This window comes from Salvia hispanica, chromosome 4 (assembly GCF_029641045.1).
Source record: "Salvia hispanica isolate PSC_SH4W2 chromosome 4, Shi_PSC_v1, whole genome shotgun sequence".
Lineage (NCBI taxonomy): Eukaryota > Viridiplantae > Streptophyta > Magnoliopsida > Lamiales > Lamiaceae > Salvia > Salvia hispanica.
Window position 1 is genome coordinate 27,259,280 of NC_142695.1, and position 16,349 is coordinate 27,275,628.

Consider the following 16,349-nt stretch of genomic DNA (forward strand, 5'->3'; position numbering starts at 1 on the left):
CCGCTCGTCAACGGCTCGTGGAGATTGTCGTACCTTTTTTTCCTCATACTCGCTAACCACTAATTGAGTTTCGGACCACAACAATACCAACTGAACGGAAAAAAAGAAAAAAAATGAACGCACTCGCAAAAAGGGGTGCAACACGAGGACTTCCCATGGGTCACCCATCCTAGTACTACTCTCGCCCAAGCACGCTTAACTTAACTTCAGAGTTCTGATGGGATCCGGTGCATTAGTGCTGGTATGATCGCAACCATCAATATCCCCACACTTTATTCTATCATAGCGTACGCTCCCGTGCGCAGGTTCTGATCCCCACCCTTCAGACGGGCATAACTTTTGATCCGGGAGGAGTTACGGGACCCACAACATATCACCGTGAAGCTCTCGCCGAGCCCCAAGTGCTAATTTATGGTTACAGCCCGGGGCTACTTCCGGGAGCAAAAAAAAGCCGTTTCGAGTTATTTCAGCCACATTTAGTTCGCAGCTACTGTTTTTCGCCAGGCTGCGGGACCCAATCGTTGCAGGCGCGGGGATATTGTCGTACCTTTCTATCCTCGTACTCGTCAACCACTAATCCAGTTTCGGACCACAGCTAGACCAACTGAACGCACTCGCAAAAAGGGATGCAACACAAGGACTTCCCATGGGTCACCCATCCTAGTACTACTCTCCCCCAAGCACGCTTAACATAACTTCAGAGTTCTGATGGGATCCGGGGCATTAGTGCTGGTATGATCGCAACCATCAATAGCCCCGCACTTTATTCTATCATAGCGTACGCTCCCGTACGCAGGTTCTGATCCCCACCCTTCAGATGGGCATAACATTTGATCCGGGAGGAGTTACGGGACCCACAACATATCACCGTGAAGTTCTCGCCGAGCCCCAAGTGCTAATCAATGGTTATAGCCCGGCCCGGGGCTACTTCCGGGAGCAAAAAAAAAGCCGTTTTGAGTTATTTTGGCCACATTTAGTTCGCAGCTACTGTTTTTTTGCCAGGCTACGGGACCCAATCGTTGCAGGCGCGGGGAGATTGTCGTACCTTTCTGTCCTCGTACTCGCCAAACACTAATCGAGTTTCGGACCACAGCAAGACCAACTGAACGCACTTGCAAAAAGGGGGTGCAACACGAGGACTTCCCAAGGGGTCACCTATCCTAGTACTTCTCTCGCCCAAGCACGCTTAACTTCAGAGTTCTGATGGGATCCGGTGCATTAATGCTGGTTTGATCGCACCCATCAATGGCCCCGCACATTATTCTTTCATAGCGTACGCTCCCATGCGCGGGTTCTAATCCCCCACCTTTCAGACGGGCATAACTTTTGATCCGGAAGGAGTTACGGGACCCACAGCATATCACCGAGAAGCACTCGCCGACCCCCACGTGCTGAGCTATGGGTACAGCCCATGGCTACTCCGTGAAGCAAAAAGAGGCCGTTTCGAGCCATTCCGACCACATTTAGTTCGCAGCTACTGTTTTTCGGCACGTTTAAGGGTGTGGGACCCGCTCGTCACCGGCTCGTGGAGATTGTCGTACCTTTTTTTCCTCATACTCGCTAACCACTAATCAAGTTTCGGACCACAACAATACCAACTGAACGGAAAAAAAGAAAAAAAAATGAACGCACTCGCAAAGAGGCGTGCAACACGAGGACTTCCTAGGGATCACCCATCCTAGTATTACTCTCGCCCAAGAACGCTTAACTTAACTTCAGAGTTCTGATGGGATCCGGTGCATTAGTGCTGGTATTGTCGCAACCATCAATAGCCCCGCACTTTATTCTATCATAGCGTACGCTCCCGTGCGCATGTTCTGATCCCCACCCTTAAGACGGGCATAACTTTTGATCCGGGAGGAGTTACGGGACCCACAACATATCACCGTGAAGCTCTCGCCGAGCCCCAAGTGCTAATCTATGGTTACAGCCCGGGGCTACTTCCGGGAGCAAAACAAAGCCGTTTCGAGTTATTTCAGCCACATTTAGTTCGCAGCTACTGTTTTTCGCCAGGCTGCGGGACCCAATCGTTGCAGGCGCGGGGAGATTGTCGTACCTTTCTATCCTCGTACTCGTCAACCACTAATCGAGTTTCGGACCACAGCTAGACCAACTGAACGCACTCGCAAAAAGGGGTGCAGCACGAGGACTTCCCATGGGTCACCCATCCTAGTACTACTCTCGCCCAAGCACGCTTAACATAACTTCAGAGTTCTGATGGGATCCGGGGCATTAGTGCTGGTATGATCGCAACCATCAATAGCCCCGCACTTTATTCTATCATAGCGTACGCTCCCGTGCGCGGGTTCTGATCCCCCACCTTTCAGACGGGCATAACTTTTGATCCGGAAGGAGTTACGGGACCCACAGCATATCACCGCGAAGCACTCGCCGAGCCCCACGTGCTGAGCTATGGGTACAGCCCGTGGCTACTCCGGGAAGCAAAAAGAGGCTGTTTCGAGCCATTTCGACCACATTTAGTTCGCAGCTACTGTTTTTCGGCACGTTTAAGGGTGTGGGACCCGCTCGTCACCGGCTCGTGGAGATTGTCGTACCTTTTTTTCCTCGTACTCGCCAACCACTAATCGAGTTTCGGACCACAACAATACCAACTGAACGGAAAAAAAGAAAAAAAAACTGAACGCACTCGCAAATAGGGGTGCAATACCAGGACTTCACAAGGGCTCACCTATCCTAGTACTTCTCTCGCCCAAGCACGCTTAACTTTGAAGTTCTGATGGGATCCGGTGCATTAATGCTGGTTTGATCGCACCCATCAATGGCCCCGCACTTTATTCTTTCATAGCGTACGCTCCCGTGCACGGGTTCTGATCCCCCACCCTTCAGACGGGCATAACTTTTGATCCGGAAGGAGGTACGGGACCCACAGCATATCACCCCGAAGCACTCGCCGAGCCCCACGTGCTGAGCTATGGGTACAGCCCGTGGCTACTCCGGGAAGCAAAAAGAGGCTGTTTCGAGCCATTTCGACCACATTTAGTTCGCAGCTACTGTTTTTCGGCACGTTTAAGGGTGTGGGACCCGCTCGTCACCAGCTCGTGGAGATTGTCGTACCTTTTTTTCCTCATACTCGCTAACCACTAATTGAGTTTCGGACCACAACAATACCAACTGAACGGAAAAAAAGAAAAAAAAATGAACGCACTCGCAAAAAGGGGTGCAACACGAGAACTTCCCATGGGTCACCCATCCTAGTACTACTCTCGCCCAAGCACGCTTAACTTAACTTCAGAGTTCTGATGGGATCCGGTGCATTAGTGCTGGTATGATCGCAACCATCAATAGCCCCACACTTTATTCTATCATAGCGTACGCTCCCGTGCATGGGTTCTGATCCCCCACCCTTCAGACGGGCATAACTTTTGATCCGGAAGGAGTTACGGGACCCACAGCATATCACCCCGAAGCACTCGCCGAGCCCCACGTGCTGAGCTATGGGTACAGCCCGTGGCTACTCCGGGAAGCAAAAAGAGGCCGTTTCGAGCCATTTCGACCACATTTAGTTCGCAGCTACTGTTTTTCAGCACGTTTAAGGGGGGGGACCCGCTCATCACCTGCTCATGGAGATTGTCGTACCTTTTTTTCCTCATACTCGCTAACCACTAATTGAGTTTCGGACCACAACAATACCAACTGAACGGAAAAAAAGAAAAAAAAATGAACGCACTCGCAAAAAGGGGTGCAACACGAGGACTTCCCATGGGTCACCCATCCTAGTACTACTCTCGCCCAAGCACGCTTATCTTAACTTCAGAGTTCTGATGGGATCCGGTGCATTAGTGCTGGTATGATCGCAACCATCAATAGCCCCACACTTTATTCTATCATAGCGTACGCTCCCGTGCGCAGGTTCTGATCCCCACCCTTCAGATGGGCATAACTTTTGATCCGGGAGGAGTTACGGGACCCACAGCATATCACCGAGAAGCACTCGCCGACCCCCACATGCTGAGCTATGGGTACAGCCCATGGCTACTCCGTGAAGCAAAAAGAGGCCGTTTCGAGCCATTCCGACCACATTTAGTTCGCAGCTACTGTTTTTCGGCACGTTTAAGGGTGTGGGACCCGCTCGTCACCGGCTCGTGGAGATTGTCGTACCTTTTTTTCCTCGTACTCGCCAACCACTAATCGAGTTTCGAACCACAACAATACCAACTGAACGGAAAAAAAGAAAAAAAAATGAACGCACTCGCAAAAAGGGGTGCAACACGAGGACTTCCCAGGGGTCACCCATCCTAGTACTACTCTCGCCCAAGCACGCTTAACTTAACTTCAGAGTTCTGATGGGATCCGGTGCATTAGTGCTGGTATGATCGCAACCATCAATAGCCCCACACTTTATTCTATCATAGCGTACGCTCCCGTGCGCAGGTTCTGATCCCCACCCTTCAGATGGGCATAACTTTTGATCCGGGAGGAGTTACGGGACCCATAACATATCACCGCGAAGCTCTCACCGAGCCCCACGTGCTGAGCTATGGGTACAGCCCGTGGCTACTCCGGGAAGCAAAAAGAGCCTGTTTCGAGCCATTTCGACCACATTTAGTTCGCATCTACTGTTTTTTGGCACGTTTAAGGGTGTGGGACCCGCTCGTCACCGGCTCGTGGAGATTGTCGTACCTTTTTTTCCTCGTACTCGCCAACCACTAATCGAGTTTCGGACCACAACAATACCAACTGAACGGAAAAAAAGAAAAAAAATGAACGCACTCGCAAAAAGGGGTGCAACACGAGGACTTCCCAAGGGTCACCCATCCTAGTACTACTCTCGCCCAAGCACGCTTAACTTAACTTCAGAGTTCTGATGGGATCCGGTGCATTAATGCTGGTTTGATCGCACCCATCAATGGCCCCGCACATTATTCTTTCATAGCGTACGCTCCCATGCGCGGGTTCTAATCCCCCACCTTTCAGACGGGCATAACTTTTGATCCGGAAGGAGTTACGGGACCCACAGCATATCACCGAGAAGCACTCGCCGACCCCCACGTGCTGAGCTATGGGTACAGCCCATGGCTACTCCGTGAAGCAAAAAGAGGCCGTTTCGAGCCATTCCGACCACATTTAGTTCGCAGCTACTGTTTTTCGGCACGTTTAAGGGTGTGGGACCCGCTCGTCACCGGCTCGTGGAGATTGTCGTACCTTTTTTTCCTCGTACTCGCCAACCACTAATCGAGTTTCGGACCACAACAATACCAACTGAACGGAAAAAAAGAAAAAAAAACTGAACGCACTCGCAAAAAGGGGTGCAATACCAGGACTTCCCAAGGGCTCACCTATCCTAGTACTTCTCTCGCCCAAGCACGCTTAACTTTGGAGTTCTGATGGGATCCGGTGCATTAATGCTGGTTTGATCGCACCCATCAATGGCCCCGCACTTTATTCTTTCATAGCGTACGCTCCCGTGCACGGGTTCTAATCCCCCACCCTTCAGACGGGCATAACTTTTGATCCGGAAGGAGTTACGGGACCCACAGCATATCACCCCGAAGCACTCGCCGAGCCCCACGTGCTGAGCTATGGGTACAACCCGTGGCTACTCCGGGAAGCAAAAAGAGGCCGTTTCGAGCCATTTCGACCACATTTAGTTCGCAGCTACTGTTTTTCGGCACGTTTAAGGGTGTGGGACCCGCTCGTCACCAGCTCGTGGAGATTGTCGTACCTTTTTTTCCTCATACTCGCTAACCACTAATTGAGTTTCGGACCACAACAATACCAACTGAACGGAAAAAAAGAAAAAAAAATGAACGCACTCGCAAAAAGGGGTGCAACACGAGAACTTCCCATGGGTCACCCATCCTAGTACTACTCTCGCCCAAGCACGCTTAACTTAACTTCAGAGTTCTGATGGGATCCGGTGCATTAGTGCTGGTATGATCGCAACCATCAATAGCCCCACACTTTATTCTATCATAGCGTACGCTCCCGTGCGCAGGTTCTGATCCCCACCCTTCAGACGGGCATAACTTTTGATCCGGGAGGAGTTACGGGACCCACAACATATCACCGTGAAGCTCTCGCCGAGCCCCAAGTGCTAATCTATGGTTACAGCCCGGGGCTACTTCCGGGAGCAAAAAAAAGCCGTTTCGAGTTATTTCAGCCACATTTAGTTCGCAGCTACTGTTTTTCGCCAGGCTGCGGGACCCAATCGTTGCAGGCGCGGGGAGATTGTCGTACCTTTCTGTCCTCGTACTCGCCAACCACTAATCGAGTTTCGGACCACAGCAAGACCAACTGAACGCACTTGCAAAAAGGGGGTGCAACACGAGGACTTCCCAAGGGGTCACCTATCCTAGTACTTCTCTCGCCCAAGCACACTTAACTTCAGAGTTCTGATGGGATCCGGTGCATTAATGCTGGTTTGATCGCACCCATCAATGGCCCCGCACATTCTTCTTTCATAGCGTACGCTCCCGTGCGCGGGTTCTGATCCCCCACCCTTCAGACGGGCATAACTTTTGATCCGGAAGGAGTTACGGGACCCACAGCATATCACCGCGAAGCACTCGCCGACCCCCACGTGCTGAGCTAAGGGTACAGCCCGTGGCTACTCCGGGAAGCAAAAAGAAGCTGTTTCGAGCCATTTCGACCACATTTAGTTCGCAGCTACTGTTTTTCGGCACGTTTAAGGGTGTGGGACCCGCTCGTCACTGGCTCGTGGAGATTGTCGTACCTTTTTTTCCTCGTACTCGCCAACCAGTAATCGAGTTTCGGACCACAACAATACCAACTGAACGGAAAAAAAGAAAAAAAAACTGAACGCACTCGCAAAAAGGGGTGCAACACCAGGACTTCCCAAGGGCTCACCTATCCTAGTACTTCTCTCGCCCAAGCAGGCTTAACTTCGGAGTTCTGATGGGATCCGGTGCATTAATGCTGGTTTGATCGCACCCATCAATGGCCCCGCACTTTATTCTTTCATAGCGTACGCTCCCGTGCGCGGGTTTTGATCCCCCACCTTTCAGACGGGCATAACTTTTGATCCGGAAGGAGTTACGGGACCCACAGCATATCACCGCGAAGCTCTCGCCGAGCCCCACGTGCTGAGCTATGGGTACAGCCCGTGGTTACTCCGTGAAGCAAAAAGAGGCCGTTTCGAGCCATTCCGACCACATTTAGTTCGCATCTACTGTTTTTCGGCACGTTTAAGGGTGTGGGACCCGCTCGTAACCGGCTCGTGGAGATTGTCGTACCTTTTTTTCCTCATACTCGCTAACCACTAATCGAGTTTCGGACCACAACAATACCAACTGAACGGAAAAAAAGAAAAAAAAATGAACGCACTCGCAAAAAGGCTGCAACACGAGGACTTCCCAGGGATCACCCATCCTAGTACTACTCTCGCCCAAGAACGTTTAACTTAACTTCAGAGTTCTGATGGGATCCGGTGCATTAGTGCTGGTATGATCGCAACCATCAATAGCCCCGCACTTTATTCTATCATAGCGTACGCTCCCGTGCGCAGGTTCTGATCCCCACCCTTCAGACGGGCATAACTTTTGATCCGGGAGGAGTTACGGGACCCACAACATATCACCGTGAAGCTCTCGCCGAGCCCCAAGTGCTAATCTATGGTTACAGCCCGGGGCTACTTCCGGGAGCAAAAAAAAGCCGTTTCGAGTTATTTCAGCCACATTTAGTTCGCAGCTACTGTTTTTCGCCAGGCTGCGGGACCCAATCGTTGCAGGCGCGGGGAGATTGTCGTACCTTTCTGTCCTCGTACTCGCCAACCACTAATCGAGTTTCGGACCACAGCAAGACCAACTGAACGCACTCGCAAAAAGGGGTGCGACACGAGGACTTCCCAAGGGGTCACCTATCCTAGTACTTCTCTCGCCCAAGCACGCTTAACTTCAGAGTTCTGATGGGATCCGGTGCATTAATGCTGGTTTGATCGCACCCATCAATGGCCCCGCACTTTATTCTTTCATAGCGTAAACTCCCGTGCGCGGGTTCTGATCCCCCACCTTTCAGACGGGCATAACTTTTGATCCAGAAGGAGTTACGGGACCCACAGCATATCACCGCGAAGCACTCACCGAGCCCCACGTGCTAAGCTATGGGTACAGCCCGTGGCTACTCCGGGAAGCAAAAAGAGGCTGTTTCGAGCCATTTCGACCATATTTAGTTCGCAGCTACTGTTTTTCGGCACGTTTAAGGGTGTGGGACCCGCTCGTCACCGGCTCTTGGAGATTGTCGTACCTTTTTTTCCTCGTACTCGCCAACCACTAGTTGAGTTTCGGACCACAACAATACCAACTGAACGGAAAAAAAGAAAAAAAAAACTGAACGCACTCGTAAAAAGGGGTGCAATACCAGGACTTCCCAAGGGCTCACCTATCCTAGTACTTCTCTCGCCCAAGCACGCTTAACTTCGGAGTTCTGATGGGATCCGGTGCATTAATGCTGGTTTGATCGCACCCATCAATGGCCCCGCACTTTATTCTTTCATAGCGTACGCTCCCGTGCACGGGTTCTGATCCCCCACCCTTCAGACGGGCATAACTTTTGATCCGGAATGAGTTACGGGACCCACAACATATCACCCCGAAGCACTCGCCGAGCCCCACGTGCTGAGCTATGGGTACAGCCCGTGGCTACTCCGGGAAGCAAAAAGAGGCCGTTTCGAGCCATTTCGACCACATTTAGTTTGCAGCTACTGTTTTTCAGCACGTTTAAGGGTGTGGGACCTGCTCGTCACCTGCTCGTGGAGATTGTCGTACCTTTTTTTCCTCATACTCGCTAACCACTAATTGAGTTTCGGACCACAACAATACCAACTGAACGGAAAAAAAGAAAAAAATATGAACGCACTCGCAAAAAGGGGTGCAACACGAGGACTTCCCATGGGTCACCCATCCTAGTACTACTCTCGCCCAAGTACGCTTAACTTAACTTCAGAGTTCTTATGGGATCCGGTGCATTAGTGCTGGTATGATCGCAACCATCAATAGCCCCACACTTTATTCTATCATAGCGTACACTCCCGTGCGCAGGTTCTGATCCCCACACTTCAGATGGGCATAACTTTTGATCCGGGAGGAGTTACGGGACCCACAACATATCACCGTGAAGTTCTCGCCGAGCCCCAAGTGCTAATCAATGGTTATAGCCCGGGGCTACTTCCGGGAGGAAAAAAAAGCCGTTTCGAGTTATTTCGGCCACATTTAGTTCGCAGCTACTGTTTTTTGCCAGGCTACGGGACCCAATCGTTGCAGGCGCGGGGAGATTGTCGTACCTTTCTGTCCTCGTACTCGCCAACCACTAATCGAGTTTCGGACCACAGCAAGACCAACTGAACGTACTCGCAAAAAGGGGTGCAACACGAGGACTTCCCAAGGGGTCACCTATCCTAGTACTTCTCTCGCCCAAGCACGCTTAACTTCAGAGTTCTGATGGGATCCGGTGCATTAATGCTGGTTTGATCGCACCCATCAATGGCCCCGCACTTTATTCTTTCATAGCGTACGCTCCCGTCCGCGGGTTCTGATCCCCTACCTTTCAGACGGGCATAACTTTTGATCCGGAAGGATTTACGGGACCCACAGCATATCACCGAGAAGCACTCGCCGAGCCCCACGTGCTGAGCTATGGGTACAACCCGTGGCTACACCAGGAAGCAAAAAGAGGCTGTTTCGAGCCATTTCGACCACATTTAGTTCGCAGCTACTGTTTTTCGGCACGTTTAAGGGTGTGGGACCCGCTCGTCACCGGCTCGTGGAGATTGTCGTACCTTTTTTTCCTCGTACTCGCCAACCACTAATCGAGTTTCGGACCACAACAATACCAACTGAACGGAAAAAAAGAAAAAAAAATGAACGCACTCGCATAAAGGGGTGCAACACGAGGACTTCCCAGGGGTCACCCATCCTAGTACTACTCTCGCCCAAGCACGCTTAACTTAACTTCAGAGTTCTGATGGGATCCGGTGCATTAGTGCTGGTATGATCGCAACCATCAATAGCCCCGCACTTTATTCTATCATAGCGTACGCTCCCGTGCGCGGGTTCTGATCCCCCACCTTTCAGACGGGCATAACTTTTGATCCGGAAGGAGTTACGGGACCCACAGCATATCACCGCGAAGCACTCGCCGAGCCCCACGTGCTGAGCAATGGGTACAGCCCGTGGCTACTCCGGGAAGCAAAAAGAGGCTGTTTCGAGCCATTTCGACCACATTTAGTTCGCAGCTATTGTTTTTCGGCACGTTTAAGGGTGTGGGACCCGCTCGTCACTGGCTCGTGGAGATTGTCGTACCTTTTTTTCCTCGTACTCGCCAACCAGTAATCGAGTTTCGGACCACAACAATACCAAATGAACAGAAAAAAAGAAAAAAAAATGAACGCACTCGCAAAAAGGGGTGCAACACCAGGACTTCCCAAGGGCTCACCTATCCTAGTACTTCTCTCGCCAAAGCACGCTTAACTTCGGAGTTCTGATGGGATCCGGTGCATTAATGCTGGTTTGATCGCACCTATCAATGGCCCCGCACTTTATTCTTTAATAGCGTACGCTCCCGTGCGCGGGTTTTGATCCCCCACCTTTCAGACGGGCATAACTTTTGATCCGGAAGGAGTTACGGGACCCACAGCATATCACCGCGAAGCACTCGCCGAGCCCCATGTGCTGAGCTATGGGTACAGCCCGTGGCTACTCCGGGAAGCAAAAAGAGGCCGTTTCGAGCTATTTCGACCACATTTAGTTCGCAGCTACTGTTTTTTGGCACGTTTAAGGGTGTGGGACCCGCTCATCACCGGCTCATGGAGATTGTCGTACCTTTTTTTCCTCATACTCACTAACCACTAATCGAGTTTCGGACCATAACAATACCAACTGAACGGAAAAAAAGAAAAACTAATGAACGCACTCGCAAAAAGGCGTGCAACACGAGGACTTCCCAGGGATCACCCATCCTAGTACTACTCTCGCCCAAGAACGCTTAACCTAACTTCAGAGTTCTGATGGGATCCGGTGCATTAGTGCTGGTATGATCGCAACCATCAATAGCCCCGCACTTTATTCTATCATAGCGTACGCTCCCGTGCGCAGGTTCTGATCCCCACCCTTCAGACGGGCATAACTTTTGATCCGGGAGGAGTTACGGGACCCACAACATATCACCGTGAAGCTCTCGCCGAGCCCCAAGTGCTAATCTATGATTACAGCCCGGGGCTACTTCCGGGAGGAAAAAAAAGCCGTTTCGAGTTATTTCGGCCACATTTAGTTCGCAGCTACTGTTTTTTGCCAGGCTACGGGACCCAATCGTTGCAGGCGCGGGGAGATTGTCGTACCTTTCTGTCCTCGTACTCGCCAACCACTAATCGAGTTTCGGACCACAGCAAGACCAACTGAACGCACTCGCAAAAAGGGGTGCAACACGAGGACTTCCCAAGGGGTCACCTATCCTAGTACTTCTCTCGCCCAAGCACGCTTAACTTCAGAGTTCTGATGGGATCCGGTGCATTAATGCTGGTTTGATCGCACCCATCAATGGCCCCGCACTTTATTCTTTCATAGCGTACGCTCCCGTCCGCGGGTTCTGATCCCCTACCTTTCAGACGGGCATAACTTTTGATCCGGAAGGATTTACGGGACCCACAGCATATCACCGAGAAGCACTCGCCGAGCCCCACGTGCTGAGCTATGGGTACAACCCGTGGCTACACCAGGAAGCAAAAAGAGGCTGTTTCGAGCCATTTCGACCACATTTAGTTCGCAGCTACTGTTTTTCGGCACGTTTAAGGGTGTGGGACCCGCTCGTCACCGGCTCGTGGAGATTGTCGTACCTTTTTTTCCTCGTACTCGCCAACCACTAATCGAGTTTCGGACCACAACAATACCAACTGAACGGAAAAAAAGAAAAAAAAATGAACGCACTCGCATAAAGGGGTGCAACACGAGGACTTCCCAGGGGTCACCCATCCTAGTACTACTCTCGCCCAAGCACGCTTAACTTAACTTCAGAGTTCTGATGGGATCCGGTGCATTAGTGCTGGTATGATCGCAACCATCAATAGCCCCGCACTTTATTCTATCATAGCGTACGCTCCCGTGCGCGGGTTCTGATCCCCCACCTTTCAGACGGGCATAACTTTTGATCCGGAAGGAGTTACGGGACCCACAGCATATCACCGCGAAGCACTCACCGAGCCCCACGTGCTGAGCAATGGGTACAGCCCGTGGCTACTCCGGGAAGCAAAAAGAGGCTGTTTCGAGCCATTTCGACCACATTTAGTTCGCAGCTATTGTTTTTCGGCACGTTTAAGGGTGTGGGACCCGCTCGTCACTGGCTCGTGGAGATTGTCGTACCTTTTTTTCCTCGTACTCGCCAACCAGTAATCGAGTTTCGGACCACAACAATACCAACTGAACAGAAAAAAAGAAAAAAAAATGAACGCACTCGCAAAAAGGGGTGCAACACCAGGACTTCCCAAGGGCTCACCTATCCTAGTACTTCTCTCGCCAAAGCACGCTTAACTTCGGAGTTCTGATGGGATCCGGTGCATTAATGCTGGTTTGATCGCACCTATCAATGGCCCCGCACTTTATTCTTTAATAGCGTACGCTCCCGTGCGCGGGTTTTGATCCCCCACCTTTCAGACGGGCATAACTTTTGATCCGGAAGGAGTTACGGGACCCACAGCATATCACCGCGAAGCACTCGCCGAGCCCCATGTGCTGAGCTATGGGTACAGCCCGTGGCTACTCCGGGAAGCAAAAAGAGGCCGTTTCGAGCTATTTCGACCACATTTAGTTCGCAGCTACTGTTTTTTGGCACGTTTAAGGGTGTGGGACCCGCTCATCACCGGCTCATGGAGATTGTCGTACCTTTTTTTCCTCATACTCACTAACCACTAATCGAGTTTCGGACCATAACAATACCAACTGAACGGAAAAAAAGAAAAACTAATGAACGCACTCGCAAAAAGGCGTGCAACACGAGGACTTCCCAGGGATCACCCATCCTAGTACTACTCTCGCCCAAGAACGCTTAACCTAACTTCAGAGTTCTGATGGGATCCGGTGCATTAGTGCTGGTATGATCGCAACCATCAATAGCCCCGCACTTTATTCTATCATAGCGTACGCTCCCGTGCGCAGGTTCTGATCCCCACCCTTCAGACGGGCATAACTTTTGATCCGGGAGGAGTTACGGGACCCACAACATATCACCGTGAAGCTCTCGCCGAGCCCCAAGTGCTAATCTATGATTACAGCCCGGGGCTACTTCCGGGAGGAAAAAAAAGCCGTTTCGAGTTATTTCGGCCACATTTAGTTCGCAGCTACTGTTTTTTGCCAGGCTACGGGACCCAATCGTTGCAGGCGCGGGGAGATTGTCGTACCTTTCTGTCCTCGTACTCGCCAACCACTAATCGAGTTTCGGACCACAGCAAGACCAACTGAACGCACTCGCAAAAAGGGGTGCAACACGAGGACTTCCCAAGGGGTCACCTATCCTAGTACTTCTCTCGCCCAAGCACGCTTAACTTCAGAGTTCTGATGGGATCCGGTGCATTAATGCTGGTTTGATCGCACCCATCAATGGCCCCGCACTTTATTCTTTCATAGCGTACGCTCCCGTCCGCGGGTTCTGATCCCCTACCTTTCAGACGGGCATAACTTTTGATCCGGAAGGATTTACGGGACCCACAGCATATCACCGAGAAGCACTCGCCGAGCCCCACGTGCTGAGCTATGGGTACAACCCGTGGCTACACCAGGAAGCAAAAAGAGGCTGTTTCGAGCCATTTCGACCACATTTAGTTCGCAGCTACTGTTTTTCGGCACGTTTAAGGGTGTGGGACCCGCTCGTCACCGGCTCGTGGAGATTGTCGTACCTTTTTTTCCTCATACTCGCTAACCACTAGTTGAGTTTCGGACCACAACAATACCAACTGAACGGAAAAAAAGAAAAAAAAATGAACGCACTCGCAAAAAGGGGTGCAACACGAGGACTTCCCATGGGTCACCCATCCTAGTACTACTCTCGCCCAAGCACGCTTAACTTAACTTCAGAGTTCTGATGGGATCCGGTGCATTAGTGCTGGTATGATCGCAACCATCAATAGCCCCACACTTTATTCTATCATAGCGTACGCTCCGGAGCGCAGGTTTTAATCCCCACCATTCAGACGGGCATAACTTTTGATCCGGGAGGAGTTACGGGACCCACAACATATCACCGTGAAGCTCTCACCGAGCCCCAAGTGCTAATCTATGGTTACAGCCCAGGGCTACTTCCGGGAGCAAAAAAAAGCCGTTTCGAGTTATTTCAGCCACATTTAGTTCGCAGCTACTGTTTTTCGCCAGGCTGCGGGACCCAATCATTGCAGCCGCGGGGAGATTGTCGTACCTTTCTATCCTCATACTCGTCAACCACTAATCGAGTTTCGGACCACAGCAAGACCAACCGAACGCACTCGCAAAAAGGGGTGCAACACGAGGACTTCCCATGGGTCACCCATCCTAGTACTACTCTCGCCCAAGCACGCTTAACTTCGGAGTTCTGATGGGATCCGGTGCATTAATGCTGGTTTGATCGCACCCATCAATGGCCCCGCACTTTATTCTTTCATAGCGTACGCTCCCGTGCACGGGTTCTGATCCCCCACCCTTCAGACGGGCATAACTTTTGATCCGGAAGGAGTTACGGGACCCACAGCATATCACCGCGAAGCTCTCGCCGAGCCCCACGTGCTGAGCTATGGGTACAGCCCGTGGCTACTCCGGGAAGCAAAAAGAGGCCGTTTCGAGCCATTTCGACCACATTTAGTTCGCAGCTACTGTTTTTCAGTACGTTTAAGGGTGTGGGACCCGCTCGTCACCTGCTCGTGGAGATTGTCGTACCTTTTTTTCCTCATACTCGCTAACCACTAGTTGAGTTTCGGACCACAACAATACCAACTGAACGGAAAAAAAGAAAAAAAAATGAACGCACTCGCAAAAAGGGGTGCAACACGAGGACTTCCCATGGGTCACCCATCCTAGTACTACTCTCGCCCAAGCACGCTTAACTTAACTTCAGAGTTCTGATGGGATCCGGTGCATTAGTGCTGGTATGATCGCAACCATCAATAGCCCCACACTTTATTCTATCATAGCGTACGCTCCGGAGCGCAGGTTCTAATCCCCACCCTTCAGACGGGCATAACTTTTGATCCGGGAGGAGTTACGGGACCCACAACATATCACCGTGAAGCTCTCACCGAGCCCCAAGTGCTAATCTATGGTTACAGCCCAGGGCTACTTCCGGGAGCAAAAAAAAGCCGTTTCGAGTTATTTCAGCCACATTTAGTTCGCAGCTACTGTTTTTCGCCAGGCTGCGGGACCCAATCATTGCAGCCGCGGGGAGATTGTCGTACCTTTCTATCCTCATACTCGTCAACCACTAATCGAGTTTCGGACCACAGCAAGACCAACCGAACGCACTCGCAAAAAGGGGTGCAACACGAGGACTTCCCATGGGTCACCCATCCTAGTACTACTCTCGCCCAAGCACGCTTAACTTAACTTCAGTGGTATGATGGGATCCGGTGCATTAGTGCTGGTATGATTGCAACCATCAATAGCCCCGCACTTTATTCTATCATAGCGTACGCTCCCGTGCGCAGGTTCTGATCCCCACCCTTCAGACGGGCATAACTTTTGATCCGGGAGGAGTTACGGGACCCACAACATATCACCGTGAAGCTCTCGCCGAGCCCCAAGTGCGAATCTATGGTTATAGCCCAGGGCTACTTCTGGGAGTAAAAAAAAGCCGTTTCGAGTTATTTCGGCCACATTTAGTTCGCAGCTACTGTTTTTCGCCAGGCTGCGGGACCCAATCGTTGCAGGCGCGGGGAGATTGTCGTACCTTTCTGTCCTCGTACTCGCCAACCACTAATCGAGTTTCGGACCACAGCAAGACCAACTGAACGCACTCGCAAAAAGGGGTGCGACACGAGGACTTCCCAAGGGGTCACCTATCCTAGTACTTCTCTCGCCCAAGCACGCTTAACTTCAGAGTTCTGATGGGATCCGGTGCATTAATGCTGGTTTGATCGCACCCATCAATGGCCCCGCACTTTACTCTTTCATAGCGTAAACTCCCGTGCGCGGGTTCTGATCCCCCACCTTTCAGACGGGCATAACTTTTGATCCAGAAGGAGTTACGGGACCCACAGCATATCACCGCGAAGCACTCACCGAGCCCCACGTGCTAAGCTATGGGTACAGCCCGTGGCTACTCCGGGAAGCAAAAAGAGGCCGTTTCGAGCCATTTCGACCACATTTAGTTCGCAGCTACTGTTTTTCGGCACGTTTAAGGGTGTGGGACCCGCTCGTCACCGG

At 51.4% G+C, this 16,349-nt stretch overlaps 8 non-coding genes and 23 pseudogenes across 8 annotated transcripts; all 31 read right to left on the minus strand.

Moving 5' to 3' along the window:
* Nucleotides 1-132: 132 nt before the first annotated feature.
* LOC148927612 (5S ribosomal RNA) lies at nucleotides 133-255 on the minus strand (annotated as a pseudogene).
* Nucleotides 256-623: 368 nt separating this feature from the next.
* On the minus strand, nucleotides 624-746 carry LOC148927613 (5S ribosomal RNA; annotated as a pseudogene).
* Nucleotides 747-1,122: 376 nt separating this feature from the next.
* LOC148927614 (5S ribosomal RNA) lies at nucleotides 1,123-1,241 on the minus strand. Its single transcript, XR_016129499.1, has one exon. It is a non-coding gene; the product is annotated as a 5S ribosomal RNA (ribosomal RNA).
* An 891-nt stretch (nucleotides 1,242-2,132) lies between these two features.
* LOC148927615 (5S ribosomal RNA) lies at nucleotides 2,133-2,255 on the minus strand (annotated as a pseudogene).
* A 401-nt stretch (nucleotides 2,256-2,656) lies between these two features.
* LOC148927616 (5S ribosomal RNA) lies at nucleotides 2,657-2,775 on the minus strand (annotated as a pseudogene).
* A 400-nt stretch (nucleotides 2,776-3,175) lies between these two features.
* LOC148927617 (5S ribosomal RNA) lies at nucleotides 3,176-3,298 on the minus strand (annotated as a pseudogene).
* Nucleotides 3,299-3,697: 399 nt separating this feature from the next.
* Nucleotides 3,698-3,820, minus strand: LOC148927618 (5S ribosomal RNA; annotated as a pseudogene).
* A 399-nt stretch (nucleotides 3,821-4,219) lies between these two features.
* On the minus strand, nucleotides 4,220-4,342 carry LOC148927619 (5S ribosomal RNA; annotated as a pseudogene).
* A 398-nt stretch (nucleotides 4,343-4,740) lies between these two features.
* LOC148927620 (5S ribosomal RNA) lies at nucleotides 4,741-4,863 on the minus strand (annotated as a pseudogene).
* A 401-nt stretch (nucleotides 4,864-5,264) lies between these two features.
* Nucleotides 5,265-5,383, minus strand: LOC148927621 (5S ribosomal RNA; annotated as a pseudogene).
* A 400-nt stretch (nucleotides 5,384-5,783) lies between these two features.
* Nucleotides 5,784-5,906, minus strand: LOC148927622 (5S ribosomal RNA; annotated as a pseudogene).
* Nucleotides 5,907-6,275: 369 nt separating this feature from the next.
* LOC148927623 (5S ribosomal RNA) lies at nucleotides 6,276-6,394 on the minus strand. Its single transcript, XR_016129644.1, has one exon. It is a non-coding gene; the product is annotated as a 5S ribosomal RNA (ribosomal RNA).
* A 401-nt stretch (nucleotides 6,395-6,795) lies between these two features.
* On the minus strand, nucleotides 6,796-6,914 carry LOC148927624 (5S ribosomal RNA; annotated as a pseudogene).
* A 399-nt stretch (nucleotides 6,915-7,313) lies between these two features.
* Nucleotides 7,314-7,436, minus strand: LOC148927625 (5S ribosomal RNA; annotated as a pseudogene).
* Nucleotides 7,437-7,804: 368 nt separating this feature from the next.
* LOC148927626 (5S ribosomal RNA) lies at nucleotides 7,805-7,923 on the minus strand. The gene has a single exon (XR_016129455.1). It is a non-coding gene; the product is annotated as a 5S ribosomal RNA (ribosomal RNA).
* Nucleotides 7,924-8,325: 402 nt separating this feature from the next.
* Nucleotides 8,326-8,444, minus strand: LOC148927627 (5S ribosomal RNA; annotated as a pseudogene).
* A 400-nt stretch (nucleotides 8,445-8,844) lies between these two features.
* LOC148927628 (5S ribosomal RNA) lies at nucleotides 8,845-8,967 on the minus strand (annotated as a pseudogene).
* Nucleotides 8,968-9,335: 368 nt separating this feature from the next.
* Nucleotides 9,336-9,454, minus strand: LOC148927629 (5S ribosomal RNA). Its single transcript, XR_016129500.1, has one exon. It is a non-coding gene; the product is annotated as a 5S ribosomal RNA (ribosomal RNA).
* A 400-nt stretch (nucleotides 9,455-9,854) lies between these two features.
* LOC148927630 (5S ribosomal RNA) lies at nucleotides 9,855-9,977 on the minus strand (annotated as a pseudogene).
* A 400-nt stretch (nucleotides 9,978-10,377) lies between these two features.
* LOC148927631 (5S ribosomal RNA) lies at nucleotides 10,378-10,496 on the minus strand (annotated as a pseudogene).
* Nucleotides 10,497-10,896: 400 nt separating this feature from the next.
* Nucleotides 10,897-11,019, minus strand: LOC148927632 (5S ribosomal RNA; annotated as a pseudogene).
* Nucleotides 11,020-11,387: 368 nt separating this feature from the next.
* On the minus strand, nucleotides 11,388-11,506 carry LOC148927633 (5S ribosomal RNA). Its single transcript, XR_016129501.1, has one exon. It is a non-coding gene; the product is annotated as a 5S ribosomal RNA (ribosomal RNA).
* Nucleotides 11,507-11,906: 400 nt separating this feature from the next.
* LOC148927634 (5S ribosomal RNA) lies at nucleotides 11,907-12,029 on the minus strand (annotated as a pseudogene).
* A 400-nt stretch (nucleotides 12,030-12,429) lies between these two features.
* LOC148927635 (5S ribosomal RNA) lies at nucleotides 12,430-12,548 on the minus strand (annotated as a pseudogene).
* Nucleotides 12,549-12,948: 400 nt separating this feature from the next.
* LOC148927636 (5S ribosomal RNA) lies at nucleotides 12,949-13,071 on the minus strand (annotated as a pseudogene).
* A 368-nt stretch (nucleotides 13,072-13,439) lies between these two features.
* LOC148927637 (5S ribosomal RNA) lies at nucleotides 13,440-13,558 on the minus strand. The gene has a single exon (XR_016129502.1). It is a non-coding gene; the product is annotated as a 5S ribosomal RNA (ribosomal RNA).
* A 400-nt stretch (nucleotides 13,559-13,958) lies between these two features.
* Nucleotides 13,959-14,081, minus strand: LOC148927638 (5S ribosomal RNA; annotated as a pseudogene).
* A 368-nt stretch (nucleotides 14,082-14,449) lies between these two features.
* Nucleotides 14,450-14,567, minus strand: LOC148927639 (5S ribosomal RNA). Its single transcript, XR_016129278.1, has one exon. It is a non-coding gene; the product is annotated as a 5S ribosomal RNA (ribosomal RNA).
* A 400-nt stretch (nucleotides 14,568-14,967) lies between these two features.
* On the minus strand, nucleotides 14,968-15,090 carry LOC148927640 (5S ribosomal RNA; annotated as a pseudogene).
* Nucleotides 15,091-15,458: 368 nt separating this feature from the next.
* Nucleotides 15,459-15,581, minus strand: LOC148927641 (5S ribosomal RNA; annotated as a pseudogene).
* Nucleotides 15,582-15,949: 368 nt separating this feature from the next.
* On the minus strand, nucleotides 15,950-16,068 carry LOC148927642 (5S ribosomal RNA). Its single transcript, XR_016129456.1, has one exon. It is a non-coding gene; the product is annotated as a 5S ribosomal RNA (ribosomal RNA).
* Between the last annotated feature and the right edge of the window lie 281 nt (nucleotides 16,069-16,349).